This window comes from Microtus oregoni, unplaced genomic scaffold (genome assembly GCF_018167655.1).
Source record: "Microtus oregoni isolate MIOR12 unplaced genomic scaffold, Mior012 000047F_ref0000412, whole genome shotgun sequence".
NCBI lineage: Eukaryota > Metazoa > Chordata > Mammalia > Rodentia > Cricetidae > Microtus > Microtus oregoni.
The window spans coordinates 1,765,174-1,785,564 of NW_024543221.1; positions in this window are offsets into that span (position 1 = coordinate 1,765,174).

A 20,391-nucleotide genomic window follows, 5' to 3' on the forward strand; every position below is an offset into this window, starting at 1 on the left:
CCAGAATCCTTTGCAAGGGCATCCCCCAATGACTAAACTTTCTCACACTAGGCTCCCATCTCCTAAGGGTTCCACCACCTTCCAACAATGGTCTTTATGGGACATTTACGATCCAGATCATAGCATATTAAACTAGTGACTAAGAACTTTGATAGCAGCAGCATTCATTCAGGGCAAGCACGATGCATTTTGTTCAACCACCAGGGCAAACCACTCCAGGGCAGAGTTTCTTGATTTTGAGTGAATAATAGACTCAACAGAGAGGCATTTGAAGGCACACACCTTTAACACTGTCCATAGCCTTTCCTCGAGTTCAGTTAATTTGGATTCACTTAAGTCTGAGGTGAGGTAGACAGCCCCCAGATGGTTCTACAAACATTCTAGGCCGTGACCTTGTGGTCTAAGTGACGTAGGTCCATTCTCTTATCTCCAAGCCTGAACTTGTCATTGAAGAAGTGACTGGGCTAGTTTTGGTTCCACAGCGCAGCACAGTGGGAGACTGGGGAAGTCTCTGTGGTTTTCCTCTAGATCCAGAGCCATGGTCAGACAGCCTAAAATGTCTTCTGCTCCCCACTCCTCCCCTGCCTCCTCTTCTTCCATCTCCTCCTCTAAGCCAGGAAGCTGGCAAGGTACTGGGTGGTTTCCTTGTAGTATGAGGAGTGGAATACTTACACTATATCATGTTGGAAGCATTCCCCTCATCCTCTTGACCAGGAGGACATCTTGGGTCTGCAGTACCTTGCAAACTCAAACATCTCACTGTTACACTAAGAACAAACACCACCCAAGACTCTTCCCTGCACTTCTTCCCAGCATTCAAAAAACGGTTGACTCGTCATTGAATGTCAGCCTTGTTATACAGGTGGTCTCCATACTCCAAAAATGGACTCCTTTGAAATATACACAAATATATTGAAGGTGTTTTTATTTTTAGCCTGGAACTCCTTCTGGTTTTATGAAAGTATTTTTGTACAGTGCATCTTGGGCCTTATATAAACAGCAATGCCTCAGATTCCTTTAGTTAACAGAAATATTTTAAATTCATTTTGTACTTCCAGAGACAGGGGGACCAAAGTATCACAACTTAATTTTATTTTAAATTTTAAAACTTTAAAATTTTGTTTAGGCAATAAGCAAACCAGTCAGATACCTCATAAACCTCAACACTCTAGAGGGGAGCTGAGCTTCAAAAAGTCACGGTGCTAAAGGAAATAATACCTTCTGAATAGTTCTGAACGTAGAGATCAATTTTTATTAAAGTTGGGAGTCTTGTCAGCTTTTCATCGTTGTGAATAAAAATATACCCGAGACAGTCAACTTATAAAAGAAGGATTTATCTTGGCTCCTGGTTTCAGACCCTGATCATTTGGCCCCAGGGCTTTTGGCAGAGATAACATCACAGAAGGGAGGTCTGAGAAGGAAACTGCTCACCACAGCAGCCAGGCAGCGGAAAGAGGGTAGAGGCTGGGATTCCTGCACTCCGAAGGCCTGCTTCAGCTAGGGACCAAGGCTGCAACATGGGACTTTGTGGGGGACACTGTATCCAAGCTACAATACCCCTCATGATAGAAGATAATGGGGAGAATGGTTTTGATGATGCAGGCCACTGACTCCATGGGGTGAAATGGAATCTTGGGCTCCATTCCTCTTGAATTTGTTGTTTTTCTTTTCTGTGTTATATTATCTGTGATTATTTTTGGTTTCGATCATATTTTTTCAAATGGACTTCCTGATAATTGTCCTACACTGGGTGGAAACAGTGATTCAACAAACACGATTTATTTTTCAGGGAATATAGAGATTGATCCATCCATCTATGTGTCCAGCCATTCATCCACCCACCCATCCACCTGTTTTCTTCCCTTCCTCTCTCCTTTCCTCCTCTCTTCCTCTTTCTCCCCTTTCTCCCTCCCTTCCGTTTCTGACACTGCTAAAATGCCTGATCTCATTTTTAGTCATCAGAAATCACTTAGTCACAATAGACTGCAAAACATAGAACACTGACAATAAGAGAAAATTTAAGCATCCTATCTGCCTCAATGGTGAATTACTGTCTTCAACAACCACTACTTAGATGTGTTTTTAACAAAAGCCCCAATGGAAGCTTACTTACTTAAAGTCTAAACTTCTATAGATAGAAGTTAGAAAGACATTCTCCCTCAACACTGGGGAAAAGCACATTTACAAGGGGGTGGAGCAGCGTCAGAGATGGGAAGAATAATGCCCAGTCATGTGGCTGAAGCCACACCCATCTTGGCAGTTCATTCTGAGAAATAGTAAGTTTTTACTTCAGAAGAGAGAAATGTTTGAGTCTGCGATGCTTCAGTATCAAGATGACCGGATAGAATACCATGACGCGATAGAATGTTCTACGCCTCTTGAGCGCGTGGTCCTCTGGAAATGAAGTTAAGTGGACTGGGGAGACAGCTAGGTGGACTGGGGAGATAGCTAGGTGGACTGGGGAGACAGCCAGATGGACTGGGGAGACAGATAGGTGGACTGGGGAGACAGCTAGGTGGACTGGGGAGACAGCCAGGTGGACTGGGGAGACAGCTAGGTGGACTGGGGAGACAGCTAGGTGGACTGGGGAGACAGCCAGGTGGACTGGGGAGACAGATAGGTGGACTGGGGAGACAGCTAGGTGGACTGGGGAGACAGCTAGGTGGACTGGGGAGACAGCTAGGTGGACTGGGGAGACAGCCAGGTGGACTGGGAGACAGCCAGGTGGGCAAAGGTCTTGCTGCACAACAACAGGTGGTTTCTGTAGGCTCACCAAGTCATAGGAGAAAGAGCAAGCTTCATATTCAGTGAGAGACACCAAACTAAGGTGGAGAGGGGATTGAGGAAGACATCCCAGTGTCAATCACTGGCCTTTACACAGGTGAGTGCACCTGCTCACACATGTGCGTGCACGCACGTGCTCACACACGAGAGAGAGAGAGAGAGAGAGAGAGAGAGAGAGAGAGAGAGAGAGAGTTAGAAAGAGGGCTACAGGAAACTACTTCCCACTTCTTTGCTGAGTAAGACATGGTTTATGGCTTAGGTTCTCTCTCCTCCCTGCCTTCTGGGAACACATTGCACCTACATTTCTTAGGTTCTCATATAGTGGGTTTTGTGTCCTGTGACTGAGCTCTGGCCCATGGAAGGTTGGCAGGAGTATAAGATGCCATTCTAGACCTGGACCTACACGAGTTCATTTTTATTTGGTGAGGCTTTGGGAGGCCATATGTGGACAACTATCTGGATGTTATTTATTTGGTGAGGCTTTGGGAGGCCATATGTGGACAACTATCTGGATGGCAAGACACAGCATCTTAGTCCCAAATACTTGCCTGGAACGGAGACTCCCACATCACACAGCTACTTCAGAAACTAGCCTTGGCCTATCGCAGCGCTGAGGTTAGGGGCGGGTTTTTCAACACCTATCTTATACACTGTTGCGGTTTGGATCTTCAATGTCTCCCAGAGGTCCATGTGTTGAAGACTAGCCACCCAGCTGAAGGTCCTATTGAGATGTGTGGCCTGGCGGGAAGAGGCGTGTCACTGGGGGATGCACCTTGAAGGGATGCCTGGATTCCAGTCCTTCACCCTCCTTATTTGCTTCCTGGCTGCCAGGAGCTGAGCAGCCGCCCCACTATGCTCTCAGTCCCTGTATTGGTGTGCTGCACTGCCCAAAAGCTAAGAAGTCAAGCTTGGATGGAAGCTAGAGCAAACCTTTGCTCTTCGTAAGAGGCTTGTGTAGGGTATTTGTCACGGCAGCGGGAAGCTCACTAACACACTTACGCTTGCTGATTTTTTTACATTCAGCACAAACATGTTTTCAAAGGAATATTAGATTTTTCTCTTTCAGTGTTCCTTTTGCTTTGATGAGATGGTCTTTCTGAAGGTAATGTATTTACGTGCACGCCACTTAAAGGTGGTGACCTTGTGGTGATAGGTACCCTGCCGTCCCTTGTGTTGTAGAAGTTATATACGAAGCCTCAACTAGAGATGCTTGGGCTGCCAGTGAAGAAATGCCAGATAACAAGGCCTTCAGCAAGGCACACATGATTTCTTTCTCTTCTGGATCAACTTTTATTTTTATTTTAAAGCTCATAAGAAGTACAAACAAAACAAACGTGGCCATACTCGATCCACCTAGATCTAAGTTGACATATTTGCTTTTATTTAACTTTTTATTTAACTTCTTTGTTATTTAATTTTAAAGTAAAAATTATATATGTTTAAGGAGTACAATGTGAAGTTTCTATTTGTTCTATTGTGATATGATTTCCATAGTCAGGTTAACTAACGTGTCTATCTCTTCTTACAGTTACATGTATATGTATGTGTGTATGTGCATATAAATGCATATATATAAGTATGTGTGTATGTATGTGAGTATATGTGTGTATAAGTGTACACGTATAATATGTAGGTGTGTATGTAAGTTTGTATATGTAATCGAGTATAGTGCGTATGTAAGTATACATATGTATATGTATAAAGTATGTGTATATATAAGTGTATGTGTGTGTATATATATGTATGTGTATGTATGTGAGTAGTTGTGTGTATATGTGTGTGTGTGTGTTGAGAGCACTTAAGATCTGCCCTATTAGTGGGTTCCAAGCATATCACACAGCACTGGGGGTTAAGAAGAGAGTTCAGATGATAAAGTGCTCACCGCACAATCATGAGGACTTGAATTTGATCCTCAGAACTGGTGTAAAAGTCTGGCCATGGTGGCGCGTGTGCTTGTAATCTCTGCACTGGGGAGGCAACAGAGGAGGATCCCCGGGGCTTGCTGCCCAGCTAGTCTAGCCCAGTTGGCGAGCTCCAGTCCAGTGAGAGACCTCGTTTCAGAGGAGATGGGCGGTTTTTCTGAAGGTAATTAAGAAAGGAAGGGTGTATTGGTTCTCCAGTTTGCAGGCATAATCCATCATGGTAGAGGAGTCATGGCAGCAGGCGCTTGAGGCAGCTCGCTGCATTGCATCCACGGTAAGGCAGAGAGGAGTCCTTAATTCAGCTTAGTGTCTTCTTTTTATTCAACCAGGACTTCAGCCGTGAAATGCTGCCATCCACAGTAGCTGGCTCGCTCCACCTCAGTTAATCTAATCTGGATAATCCCTTGCAGGGATGCCCAGAAACTTTCTCCTAGGTGAGTCTATACCCCATCTAGTTACATTCAATATAAGCTATCACAGACACATACATCTCATCATTGGAGTCCATTATATCAGCCCACGCTCCATCCACAACACTTAGATTCCAGACATTATATAGCAACACAACTAAAAGATTCCAAAAGGCATATTGACTATCTTTTAATGAGAACATAAAATGCTTCCACTTACATACCCAGAGCCTGCCATATGGACATCTAGCTGCAAAGGAAGCTGGGAAACTGTTTATTTGAAGGCATCATGTACTTGAGTTTTATCACTAAGGAAGAGAACTGCCGGGAGGGTAATGACCAAAAAAACTTACTCGAGTTAGTCACTGAAAATGTATTATTGTACAGAAAAGTTGGCTTGCACAAGCTGCTGTTTTAGATATGTGTCTGTATACATGTGCATACAGATATTTTCTTGTTTATAATTTTAGAGAATAAGCAGGATGAGGGTGTAGCTCCGTGACAGAGCTCTTGGCTTGGTGTGAACGAGGATCTGGCTTCCATCCTCAGAACCATAAAAGAAATAAGATGGAATGCAGATGGTTGCCATTTCCATCCGATTCTTAGCCCATCAGAATCCCTCGGTAGTCAGTGAATTGATCATCCTCCAGGGTGTAGCACAGACTTACACGCATCCTACAGTAAAGGAGGAAAGAGGCCACTTTACAACTTGTTCATCACCATGGAGAGAGAAAACTGCATGCATACATAGGCATATAACAACAGGCTGCAATTGTCTCAGTATCGACAAGGCTAGTGTTCAGGCCGCTATACTAATTTGTGGGTAGATACTCTCTTCTGAGCCTGTGTGTGTTTGTGAATGTTTTGGTATGCACAAAAACATGCTGTATTTTCCATTTCTGTATTGCCAGCTACCATACAGAATCAAGGAGAAAGTGGGGGAGAACAAAGACCAAATAACTCTCTCTAGATTAGTCAGATAATGGACACCTTTGTGGGTTTTTTTTTCTGTGTACTATAATTTACGGATACCGAGCATACACACCAGACTCATCCCCGCCCCGTTTCCTACAATATTAGTTTCATTCTGTCTGCATCCCACTGATGTATGTTTTTAAGTTGGATCTATTCTTAACACCATATTTTTCCTAATGACACAACATAGCTGTTTCATACTGAAGATCTGGGGTCTTGAGTATCCTCAGGGATGGGGTGTTGGGGACATCCAAAGCTTGACTCCTAACAAGCTAGAGTCGCTGAACTTCCTGCCAGATAGGGTCTAATTTCTCACTGGAGGCACATGCTGTTAATGTCATGACTGCTTTTACAAAAACAGAAACAGAGTGGGTGTACTGGCCACGGGGATGCAGCGAGGCTAGCTAACCTGATGTCAGATGTGGGTGGTCTGCCCCAGTTGCTTCCCTATGGTCTCACATCATCCGATGATCTGAGCAGAGGGACCATGTCAACCAGGCACAGTTGCAGAACACGGCCACTTCACTTACATTATACTCTCAGGAGACATCCCTCTCCAGGACAGCCTAGTGTCTAGTTAGAAAAACAGCATAAGGATACACATTGACCTGAATCTCAAATCCCCTCTCCGTAGGAGCACAGAGCATCAGCTGAAGTGGCCTGGGGAATGCAGAATTAGCGCCAGGGTGTTCGGTTGGCGCTGCAGGCATCCGTTGGTGGACCACCTTGCCCTGCCTTGCCTCTCGAAATGGCAGATGGGAACCTTCAAGGCAAAGATGCTGGGAAGGTTTTCCTCCATGTAAATTTCATCTTGCCACGGAATCAAACGCCAATCTTTATCGGAAGGCACTCGCTCATTTCCTCCGCGCCGCCCGAGTCATTTATTCGCAATCACGTTCGTATATTCTGGGCACTGCAAGTTGGTTCAGTTCACAAGGGGAAGGAAACAGATAAAGATTTTGTTAATGGATCTCTTTGTGCATAAAAAGAACTCCCATCTCCCCTCCCACATGGTGTCCTGAATTCCCCTCTTCCTCCTTTTCCAAGTTTTACTTTTTCTCAGAATGTCTGTGTGTGCCGTATGACAGTGATTTTCTCTGGTAATTGCCTTCTTCAATAAGAAACTTTACAATAGTGAACTCCCAAAACACTTACGTATAAATTAGAGATGCTTTAAGGCAAAAATCAAGTTGAAAGTTCTACATTGTGATTTTTGACATGAGAGAGAGAGAGAGAGAGAGAGAGAGAGAGACCCCTTTTTAAAATTTATTTATTATGTATATACTGTTCTGGGCACCAGATCTCATTATAGATGGGTGTGTTGCTGGGAATTGAACTCAGGACCTCTGGAACAGCAGTCAGGTTTCTTAACCTCTGAGCCATCTCTCCAGCCTGAGACCTCCTTTAACATGAGAAAAATTCTTGACTTCTGCCCAAATCATTTACATTTAAAGAATAATCCCCCCCACACACACCAAACCTCTGTGCACTTGGCTTTACCATACAGCATTCAGAGGAGATAAAGCATGGATTTATTTCAGCATCTTCACCTTGCAACAATGCTTCATTCTGCTTCATACAAAAGTCGGGTGGGAGTCTATGTAAATCTCAGCTGTGCAGTGAGCGTGCTCTTAGTGCTCTTGGGCTCATGAGCAGCCTGGGAACACAGGCGGGAGGGAGTCTGTGGCTTTAGACAGCAGTGGCCAGCAGGAGGTGAAGGCACACACCTTCTCGGAGCCCCCCCCCCCCCCGCCACCCCAAGAAAGGATCGTGGTAGCAGTAGCTTCATTTCCCTTGCAATGGTAACAACAAAATGATGCCACAGACAAAAACTGTCATGCCCCACCCACTCCATCTGTCCTTTGCTATGCACCCACAGCTCCCCTCATTCTACAAATTAATCTTTCACACATTTTTTAACAAAAAAAGTGTTAATGTTATAAAAGAAAAAAACAAGGAAAACAGAAAGGGCTGTGTGGAAAATAAATTAAATTTAAATTTGATGGCAGTTATGACTTTTTTTATTGACTATAGGAGCAAACAGTCACATCAAATTGGTGCCACTGGCATATAATTAAAACTACAGGGCACCCTTAATGATCTCTGACAATGATCGCCTCTGTGGTTTTTTTTAAATATAGCATGCACATTTTGTCCAATTTGGGTTCTTTTTTCCTGTTGCTTTTGTCCTCTTTCTGAGTGGGTATTATTCATGAACCGAGTCTTTATTATCTATTTGGCCATCTGCATAGCATTGGCCATAGTCCCCTGGATTGTAATTTTGGGTGAAAATAAGGACTATGGGAGATTGCAACCCTAAAAATAATAACGCTATGCTTCGAGCTCCAGCGTAAAAAAGCAGCATGAAGAAAAACATTCGGGGTGGAGGTGAGGTCTGAGGCCCATGCAAACCGTTTGGAAAAATGGAATCTGGGTGTTCATTTTGGGCAAAGAAACATCTCCGCTCATTGATGAGAAGCCCTGGTGAAAGGGATGCTTCTTCAGCTTCCAATATCTTTCAAAGAAAATAAAACTGTTTTCTCACAAGATCCTCTTATTTCAAAAAAATCTTCCTGTTTCAAAAGTTCGCACACCTCCTAGGGGAGTGGCCACCCCCAATACTACCGGGGTCCCTTTCAGCTCATGATCAAGGCATTAGGTAGTGAATGCTCGTGTTTGCCCAGAGCAGGTCCCTTGTCTTCAGTTTAGTGAAGGGAGATTTTCTAGAAGTAACGTGTTAAAACTCATGATTTCCCATTTAAAAACAAACAAATAAAAGATTGTGGGGTCTGTAACTTAGCTCTAGGTAGAGCACTTGTCCTGTGTTCACAAGGCCTTTGGTCCCGTCCCCTAAAATGCAGTATGTATGCATGGACGTGTGTATGTATATACACATGTATTGGTGAAAAATTAATTACTGAAAACTGGTAAAACTACTGTTTCTAAAATGCTGCCTAATCTTATTTGATTCTCTCTCCATCTGTTTTCCCCTCTTTGACCTTTTCTTTCTGAAATTCTCCTCTAATCAGGGTTAAATTACCTCTCTGTCTACATCTCAGATTTTCTTGCAGTCACTGGGAAGCCATCAAGGTCAGCTGATTGAAAGATGAATAGGTATTCCCAAAGAAACATCTTCCTAAGAAGAGTAAATGCATGGGGCTATGATATATGTATGGCAGTAGCATTTTTGGTCTCAGAGGCAAAGGCAAAATATTCTTGCTTTTAATATTTCTTGTGTTCTTTTCCCTTCTTAGCTGAGTCCTATTAAACTAGAGGAATATACAATTAAAACAATGGTTACACACACACACACACACACACACACACACACACTGCTTGGGCTTACTACCAAAGGACAATGAAATCCTTCAATTATCTCATTACTTAGAAAATGAATTATTTACTTGCACTTAATAATGGCTTAAAATAACTTTCTCTGTTGTATTTATCATTCTCTCTAAATTGGCTTATATATGTAGATAGTAACAGCCTACATGGCATAAAATCTTCAAATTTGAGACGTTTAAGCTAGTGGCTCTCACATCCATACTGATTTACCTAAAAATACTGCAGTGGCCCTCAGATCAAGAGTGACAATCCAGCTTCAAAAACGGTTGCTGTGCACTGGCTCATGGTGAGTAAAACTTAGACCATATTATTTGGTTGACTTTCATAAATAAATAAACTATTATGACATTAACTCAATTTTCACAGACAAAGAATACTGTCTTTAAAAATAATTAAGAAGCTAAGCATGGTGGTTACATGCCTTTAATCCAAGAACTGGGGAGGTAGAGGCTGGTGGATCTCTGTGAATTCAAGGCCAGCCTGGTCTGCAAAGCGAGTTCTAGGACAGCCAGGGCTATTACACAGAGAAACCTTATCTCAACCCCCTACTACCAAAAAAAAAAAAAAAAATTAAAAGTTGGGCCAGATGTAGTGGGAAATAATTTCTGTGTTTGGGAGGCAGAGGCAGTTGGCTCTCTGTGAGCTCAAGGCCAGTCTGGCCTACGTAGCAAGTTCCAGGCAAATGAGCCCTTGTTTCAAAAGAGAAACAAATAAATAAAATATAAAAACATAAAAATGAAGAATTAATATCCTCAAGACCAATTTGATTATAGTCCAGAAATATAAAACTCTTTAGCACATTGGATGCCATGCAGTGTCTCCATGAAATATGAGGAAAATAAGACTATGTTATTTTATATGCTTGTTGTAAGCCATACTGTTGAAACTCAATTAAATTAGTATTGGAATTACTGATATTTTCAAATATTATCCAGAGCTCATGTCTAGTATGTGTGAGAACCTGAGTTCAGTGCCTACAACTGAGGGCAAAGAGTAGGCTTTCATTTAAGATTTTATATTTCAAATTTGTTTCTCCAAAGCCCCAAATTCTTCCTTAACAGCAAATCCATGGTTTTAAGCACTTACACTCAAGGTTAAAATGTTTACTCTCTTATGAAAATAAAGTGATTTAAAGTTATGAGTTTAAAAATATTTTAGAGATATGATATAATAGAAATGCTTTTTAATAATATTAAAATACACTCCACGTCTGTGAAATGGTTGGGCCAGTGTCTTTTGCCTCGGCCTTTCCTTAGACATGATCCTGCCGTTCCCCTAATGTATTACCCTATGCTAAATTCTAGAGTTGAGTAGCGAAGCGGAATGGGAGGACTGGGTAACTAGAGTGCTTGATCTAAGTGTGTTCCTTCTAGCCCCAGACTGCTGATCTCAGGAGCTGCGCAAGAAGAGTCTCAATCACATTTCTGACCAGATCCCTCCTTATGGCTGTGAGAGTTTAATTTTCATTTAAACAACAATAAATACAGGCACAGGGTTTGAAATGAATTATGTAAGCCCTTTGGCCATGGCTGCTCCGTTCTGCCACCGAATGAGCTGCTGTTTTCGCTTTGTTTTATGGGTTTCGTGTAGCCTGTGTTATTATATCTGCCAAATAAAAGCCAGCAAACCATGCAAATGAAAATATAATCTTTTATCTGTCATGGTCATAGGAAACACCCAGACAGCATTTTTTTAGCCTCTGCTGTGCTTCATTCTCTATTCTCGGGACCCTCTGGTCTCGGCAACAGCTACAGAGAGGAAAGCATCTTCATTTTAACCCACCACCAACGTATGTTTTCATCTGAGAAGTCAGGAATCATTTATTCTGCTATATTTTTAGCTTGTCTGTCTGGTTCAATGGAGACTGTGGGCTTTTCCCTTAAATATAGGAACTCGATAGATGAGTTCTTTATAAAATACTGCAGATTCTGGTTTCATAAAAACAATAAAGATTTTTTATGTGCTTATTGTTTTGTTGTTTTTTGTAAAGAAACAGAATCTCACTCTGTTGGCCAGGAAAAGCCTCTTGCATTGGCCTCCCCTGTGGTGGCTGGGTCATCTGGTGGGGGTTTCTTTTCATTTTTGAATGTCTTGCATGTAATGACTCCATGACAATGAGGAGCTAGCTCTTAGACTTACCAATGTTGATTTAGAAACTTGGAAAGTCACTTAGCCATTCCCTTTGGACAATCTCCAGGTGAGGAAAAAAAACACCCCTACACCTAAGTTCTGAGAGCTAATTCATCTATAAAGATGAAGGGCTTTTCCCCCTTGGGAGTCTTACTGATTTTGCCTAGACTGACCTCCAAGAGCTGAGCTTAAGTGATCTTCCCGCCTGGGCCTCCTGAGCCCAGGGAACTCAGTTCCTAAGTACAGAGACGCTATGGTCCTACACATCTCTACCACACACACAACAGCACACTCACGAAAGTAGAAATGGAAGAAACTGGTGGTGGCAGCGCACACCTTTAATCCTGGCAGAGGTAGGCGGATCTCTGTGAGTTTGAGGCCAGTTCATCTACCAAGCTAGTTCCAAGACAGCCAGGGCTATACAAAGAAACCCTGTCTCAAAAGAGGAAGAAGACAACCCACTTCATGAAGTTGTTCTGTGGCATGCACACACATCATACACACAGTCATAGTTTTGTTTTTGTTTTTAAAGTCGAGAATTTCATACATGAATGGGTGCACTCCTCCCTACCCCTCTAACTCCTCCTGCACCCAAACACCCCTCCAGAACTCAAGTTTTGTTTTTTTTTTAAGAATGCAAATTGACTGTGTGAGGTCAAGAATGACTGTAATTTTAGTACCTGGGAGGCTGAGGCTGCCCTTGGCTGCAGAGTGAAACAAGAAAGAAAGAAAGAAAGAAAGAAAGAAAGAAAGAAAGAAAGAAAGAGGAGGGAGGGAAGGAGGGAAGAAAGAAAGAGAAAGAAAGAAAGAAAGAAGGAAAGGGGGCAGGGAGGGGGAGAGGAAGGTGAGGAAGGAAGAAATGAAAGAATGAAGGAAAGAAGGAAGGGAGGAAGGAAAGGAGGGAGGAAGGGAAGAAGGGAAGTAGGGAGGGAGAGGGAAGAAGGGAGAAAGGGAGGGACAGAAATTGGATACATATTTTACAAAGTAAGTCCTGCTTCTCACTTGTCCCAAGCTCTGCAGTTTGAAGTAGGTTTCGACTGTGTAAAATACTGCTTTTCCCAAGAACCTCCAGAAAAATGAAAAGGTTTATTTCTCCACGTGCTCTTTTTTCCCCCTTCTTCTTGAAAATATTTCTTGAATGCTTATTTCGTGTCAAGTAGCATCCTACATGCTAAGGGCACAAATGTTCAAACCACGGGAAACCCTACGAAGAAGACAAGGAAGCAGACTAGGCACTGGATGTGGAGTGGGGTTCTGTGGGAGAGCACAGCTCAGCTCGCACAGGCCCTAGCACGGAATCAAACTGAAAATAAAAAGTAGAAAAGTATCCTGGACTGTACAAAACTTCCTAGATTGTGTTATCAAAGTAGTTCCACATTCTCTATTTTTAAAATATTTAAAGATTTGATTTTTTGATTATATGTTTGTGTGTACGTGCACATGAGTCCAGATGACTTCAGAGGCAGGGAGAGAAGAGCAGGTTCTGTGGAGCTGGAGAGGCAGACCTCTGGAAGAGCAGCAACTGCTAAGCCATCTCTAGCCCAGTGGTTCACTACCTTCCTAAGGCTGTGACCCTTTAATACAGTTCCTAGTGTTGTGGCGAGCCCCAATCACAAAATTATTTTCATTGCTACTTAATAACTGTAATTTTGCTAGTGTTATGAATCATAATGTAAATATCTGTGTTTTCTGATGGTCTTAGGTGGCCCCTGTAAAAGGATCCTTTAATCCCCAAAGGGTTCAAGGCCCACAGGTTGAGAACCGCTGCTTCAGCCTCTGCATAATTTTTCTTTCCCAAAGCTAATTGATGCACCTAACATGAACCCTTGAGTCAAATGTTCAGCTTTGCACACAGCAGTAATTCTACAGGACCAGGAGAACGTGGGTTCATATTTGTTTCTCTGACACATTGCAAGCACCCAGTTAATAATTTTGGAATGTATCTTTATCATTTTTCTTCTCTGCCTGGTTGAGTCAGTCCATGAAGGATCAAAATAAGACAGACCAGAGAGAGCCTTCCTACCCTGTTTGGAATGCAGATGGGCAGACACTATTTCTGTCTTTTGCTCAGCAACTGACATTGAACAATTGCATCAGTATCCCTAGTCCCAGACCCTGTATCATAGGGATTCAGTGACTGTCGAATTAATGAATTTATTTTAATGTATGATTAGTTAAAAAGTCCAGCTAGGCGTGGTGGCGAACGCCTTTAATTCCAGCACTCAGGAGGCAGAGACAGAGGATTTCTAAGAGTTTGAGGCTAGCCTGGTCTACAAAGAGAGTTCCAGGACAGCTAGGGCTGTTACACAGAGAAACCTTGTTCTGAAAAACAAAAACAAAAAAGTTCATATTCATCATTGAAAAGTCAACACGGGTCCATATTTTACCAGTAGGGTCACGCTAAACCCATCATCACTGTGCTAAAGCAACAATCACTAAACCTATTGTAAGAAAATCTAGATTGTACTAAGCAGGTCTCACCCGAAAGATCAACCTAACAAATGAGCAAAGCGTGCAAGTGCATGCGAACCAGGAAAAGTTCAATACAAAGTGTATTCTAGTCTTGCAACCTCACAAAACATTATTTAAAGGCAATTAGCAGATCAGAAAAAATAGTGGAGATAATGAGCAGAGTCCTGGAGGGAGTGTTGGTGTCTGTTTTATGTTGCTGTGGCCATTGCTTCTCTGTACTCTTCCTCGGTGTATGGACCACCACCCACCTCCTCTTGGGATCTTGCCGTTTCTCCATCTCTTCAGGTAACCTACAGTCACCAACTTCTTCCTCTTCTTTAAAGCCCTCCCTTCCCTCCCCCCCCCCCCCACCCCGTGAGGCTATTCCCTCTTACACTGCTCTTCTGGACCTGCATTTGTCTGTCTATCCTTGTTCCCTGGTCTCTTGTGGCTGGTTGCTCTGTCTAGGGACATGTGGTCTCTGCAACTATCTATCCCCTACTTCAAGTGCAAAGGTATGGCTTGGCATTGTAGACTGGTTGTTGGGTTTATTTGTTTTGTTGTTTGTCTGAGAGGGTCTCTGCTTAGTCATGGTTGACCTGGAGCTCGCTTTGTAGTTCTTGCTAGCCTTGAACTTTGATTCTCTCGCCTGTCTTCTGAGTGCGGGGAGTACTGGCTTGCCCACCAAGCCTGATTGCTTGTGATTTTTTTCACCCAGTGTTCCTTGTTGAGTATGATCTGGATGATCAGCCTCAACGCTACAAAGTAACTTCTGAGCAATGGGTTCTCAGTACAAGTTGTGCCAGACATTGACACACACACACAAATCTCCAAAGAGGGATTTAAAATCTGTTTTCTCTGAGTTCATACTGAAGAACCACTTTTCCTATTGTCTCCCATAAAGTCATTACTGTAGATTCAATTTAAGATGCTTATTTTTTTTACTGAGTTTAATTTAGATACACATTTGCATTGTAAAATGGGTTCTTTAAAAATAATCATTTTAGTCTTAAGCATAAATGCTGTTTCTTTGTAAAGGAAGGAACTTCCTGAACTGCATGTGATCGCTAAGGGCAAAGTAAATTCTGGAGTGAGACTTAACCTTCTGTCTGCTCCTATTACAGAGACTAGTTTGAATTTGGTATGAATCAAGACTTCTGTGTTAAATGTTTAGAACTTCTTTATCACCAAAGATTTTAATTAAAAGGTTTCTTCTTATGATGATTGGAATTGCTACACATTTAACAGACATTAACATATTAGTCACTGAAATAAGAATCGTGATGACTTTTATACAAAATAGATAAAAAGGGGTGAGATTAATCCATGTATTGTTGGCACCTAGCACAGGGCAGTAATTCTACAGGACCCAGGAGAATGTGGGTCCATATTTGTTTCTCTGATGCATTGCAAGCGCTCAATCAATAACTTTGGAATGTATCTTTATCATTTTGTCTTCTCTGCCTGTGTGAGCTCATGAAGGATCGAAATAAGGCAGACTTGAGAGAGTCTTGACCCTGTTTGGAATGCAGATGGGGAGACACTTTTTCTGTCATTTATACAGCACCCGAAGTAGAACAAATGTGAGGTCCCCCCACCCCATGTCCCATGCCCTTCGCTCTCCCAACTCCACTCCTCCCTACTTCCCCCACCCCATGGCTGCCTTCCCTCTAAAGTGAAGGAAACACCTGACTAGCTTCTTCTGTGTTCATTTGTACACTGTATTCGACCCAACCCAACAGAAGTGGCCACATGTAATCATGAACACTAGCATTTACATCTTTAGAATTTTTATTCTTTTTTTTCAAAACAAATCACTTTTATTTATTACACACTTCATGGGATTCCAGAAAAAGTGATCTCCTTAGTCGCTAAGGTCACATCAGCTCTTTCCTGCTGCAATTTACTCACTTGGAAAAGTTATGCAAGCAAGATTATTACAAATAATCCAGATGAAATGAATTCACCTTTTAGTGATCCAAATTAATGTGCCTTCAACATTTCAACATCTGGTTTCAGGAGGCTCCGTGTAATCTTCAAGGAGGGTAGCCCTGCCTGTACCAGCTTATTTTGTTTAGGTTGACACTGAATAAATGCTAAGTTATTACACTCCCATTAAGAAATGGTAGGCAGGCTCTTTTTTAGCAAGGAAGAAATCCATCTTGGGATAGAATTAGGGATGCGGATGGGTGGTACAGTGCTTGCCTAGCATATGTAAGTCCCTGAGTGCCATCGCCAGTGTAACTGAGAGGGCTGTGGGGGGGGGGGGGGAGGTGGCCTTGTATGGTATATGAAGCAAACGATGGGGACACATGATGCAAGAACAAGGCTGACTATTAAAGCCTCACTGTATGCACATAAGGCATAAAATAATTTATGAAAGAGAAAAGAAACTGAGACAAGGGATTGTCGGCTGAAAAGCTACCAAAATATATTTGCTTTCTTCCTGAAGTCTCTGAAGTAAGCAGTCCTGGTCCCAAGCAAGTCTGAACTATGGGCCCCCTTCAGCCACTTCAGCAGAACTCCACTTCACAGTGGGCAGCTGAGAACTCCAGGAGAAACCATTGGGAAGATGGCATTGCTTGCTCCACTTGCCCTCACCCCTCAGCTGTTCTGAATTACGGGTGTAGTTCACTCTGCTCTCAGATCAGAGGTGATCCCACTGTCCTTACACTCTGTGCCAGGATCTTTCCCCAAGAGTTTCTCTTGCTGTTTCTGGCTTTGGGGCTGACCATCTAAAGGAATTATCTCCAAAGCTGGACAATGAGTTCAAGACTTTAATGTGTACCTTCCTAACCACACATGCCATAGCCTGGGAAGTGATTTGGTTTATGTGCTCTACAGAATCATAAATGTGTGCCTGTGTGTTTAAGTGTATCAAAATATTTTTTATTGGCTGAATATGGCCAATATTTAATCCCAGGACTAAGGAGGTAGAGGCAGAAGTTCTCTGTGAGTTCATGGCCAACCTTGACTGGTAAGAGCTACATAGTGAGACCCTAACTTTAAAAAGAGACATTATTTATTTTGTATGTGTGTGAATGCAGGTGAGTTCATGCCATACTATGTATGTGGAGGTTAGGAAACAACTTTCAGGAGTTGGGTAATCACCTTCCAGATTAAGGTAAAGTCTGTCCTGTTTTTGCTGCTCTACCGCCTACCAGGCTAGCCAGCCCTGAAGCCGGGTGATTTTCTAGCCTCTCACTACTGGAGTTCTGAAGCTACAGATGCTCTCCACCCTGCAGGCTTTTTAAAAGAGGGTCCCCGGGCTTACGCAGTCAGTGCTTCTATCCAATGAGTCACCTTACTGGCAGGCACCAAGTGTAGTTTGCACTGAAACACACACACACACACACACACACACACACGAGAGAGAGAGAGAGAGAGAGAGAGAGAGAGAGAGAGAGAGAGAGTGACCGACCCATTTAGGAGTACACTCCCTGTTCACCACTGTGGTGTGGCTTGCAGTTCATCTACTTTTCAAACTCCTCACTGCAGCTCAGCTGTGTTTCTGTGCCTAGTCCTCTCTTCAGACCATACCAACCTGCTCTTTCCTAAGTCATAAGAGGGGTTGGGGTGGGGAGATGGGCACCTGGAAGGCTGAGGCAGGATTACAAATTCCAAGCAGCCTGGGCTACATAGTGGTATCTGTCTCAAAAAGAAACAGGAAGCTCAGAGAGTCTCACCCATGCTATGTATGGAAAGCAGTGAATTTAACAGAAGTTTGAACCAACTTTTTATTTCAGTGTGCCTTTTCTCTACAGAGCTATAGATGAAAATCAGAGCCAAGCATGGTACTAGGCAATACAGGAAGTGCTTATCTAAAATAAATAAATAATCAGGTTGAATTCTAGCCATACTTTGATACCTGTAACAGTTGTTACACACCTTAGGTTATCTGACATTTTACTCTTTGCTTCTAAGCTTTTTTTTTTAGTAAAAATTCCAACTATACATGAAATCAATAAGCTTATGAATCCAACGGTTAAAATTTACTTTTATACCTTTCAACATGACTATGTTACCAGCAGTAAAATCAATGATGTTTTTGTCAAAGCTCTAACTTGTGATTTACATCTAAAACCCAGACACTCATTTTATGGAGCTGCTCATCAAATCAAATTTTAATTGATCCGTCATTGTTTATTCTGTTAGACTATTACTATTTGACACGTATGCCATGAAAACTTAAAACTTGTTCCCTAGCAAGAAATCTCTTGTATCATTTTTTTTTAAATATCAGAATTCCCAGAAAAGCTTGAATCAGAATTGTGCCGCAATGCCACTCCTCCAGAGAGAAAGCAATGGCGTGTTTTCTCCAATAGATGAGTGTTGGGATTTTCTATTTGTTCTCCCAGTGTGAGGTGGGCGTTGGGGGTAGTCTGTTAGGTTTAAAACAGTGGACTCTGTCAAGTCTCTCTGTTTCATGCTTAATTTGTTTAGACTATCGAATGTGGGTGGGGCAGACCTCAGCTTCAGAAACATACCGAGGGAGTTATTTGGGACTCTACCTTTCATGGGTCTGATGGATGCAGAATACCAACAGTAGCCCTTCTGTATAGGCACCCCGGGTACCAATCGTACTTTGTATGTTGATGTTTTCAACCAGAACTGAAAGTACCATTTGCGAAATAAGTTTTTCGGACAGTTTAAATGAAGTGGGGGGGGGGGGGAGCAGAGAAAATACAATTGTACCAGAGACCTTGGATAAGACTGTCACAGCAATAAGGGGTGACAGACTGGCTTCCTTAAATATCCATTTTGTCTGTATTTCCTGGACATACTTTTCAGTTCTCAAAATGGATACTAATTATAGCTTGGAAGAAAAACTGCCCCAAGTAAACCAAGAGATATTTATGACTTTCGACCCACCAGTATCTTCTGTCACCTCTGGGACCATCAGCTCCACTAGCAGGTACCTTCTAGAAACCCGCCCTCAGAGCTGTGATTTTTCTCTGGGGACCATAAAACTGTGTGGAAGTTTTGGTGGATAATCCGAAAGTCCCAGTTTTCTTATAAATTTGTGGTTTGCTATCCTGGCATTATCAGTTACTTTACATATTTCCTTATTGTTAAATTTTAATTGGTGAGAAATGACTTTATGAATAAAAACGTCTTTTTTTTCCTTTAAACCTCATGAATTCTCCACAAAACATATATATTCCTTTTTATGTTTTTTAAAGTGTGTTTCATTCACCAAGAATACCTGTAGCTGGGTGTGGTGGCACACGCCTTTGACCCCAGAGCTTGGGAGGCAAAAGCGGGCAGCTCTCTTTGAGTTCAAGGCCAGACTGATCTACAAAGTTCCAGGACAGTAGAGAGACCATGTCTCAAAAACCCAAACCACCCCAAACCAAACCAAACATCACTTGTAAACTCATCTATCTTGAAACAGATTGGGATTGGGTTGGGATCTGTAACAGTTGTGATCCCGCCTGAAAACCATCATGAGAACGTAAGAGGGTTGAGGAAAGAGAGAAACCATTGCCGTTTCTAAGAGAATATCAAAGTTCTAGGAATTCTGTGTACTTTAGGTATGTGTTTCTTCACTAGCAATTCAATGTCTGATTTGTCCACACAATAACTTTCAACTTCTTGACGTGGAAGAAAGAGAAAGCAGATTTGCTCAGCTGCAAGGAGTCCCGGCGAGTTGGTTAGCAACAGGGCTTGCGGGTTTGGGTCCACTTAGCACAGAGTAAACACATTTCATTTAGACAATTACTAGTGTGTTGGCTTCCTCGCTATGAAGTTTTCTGTTTTATTGTCTTGAATCATCTTTCCCCCCCATTTATCACCCAACTTTACTTGTGTGCTATTCTTGCCTTCCATTGTCTTGAGAGCAGAACCTTTCTACATTTCCTCCTCGATCGACACAGGTTAACTACAAAGAACAGGTTACAGACGGAGGAAGTTTATCCGGAGGGAGGGAGGGAAGCGCCACACAAAACATCTCCCCCTCTGGGAGGTAAAGCCGTGGCTCGTTAAGTACCAATTAAGAAACGGGCTAAAGCGTCTCTAAGTATCAATCTCACTGGAAAGCTCCAAGACTGCTCTCGGGGCAATGTCTTTGCTTGTCACCGAGAGTGCGGACGGGACTCGGGGACCGTGAAGAGAAACGCAGCTGCAACTTGCACGGAGGACGCTGGGAAAAGGCGCCTCTCGCAGCCGCTCGAAGCGAGCGGCCCCCGTGCACCTGGCGGCCGACACCGCAGGCCGGAGGCGGCGCGTCCCCGCGGGTGCGAGCCAAGAGTGCACCGCAGGGGGGCCAGATCCAGCCGCCCCAGGCCGGCTCTGGCCAGCTGCGGCCCCGCGCGCTTGGTCTCCCCGGGACACCTGCCCCGTGTAAAAGTATACTTATGGCCGTCGCGGGG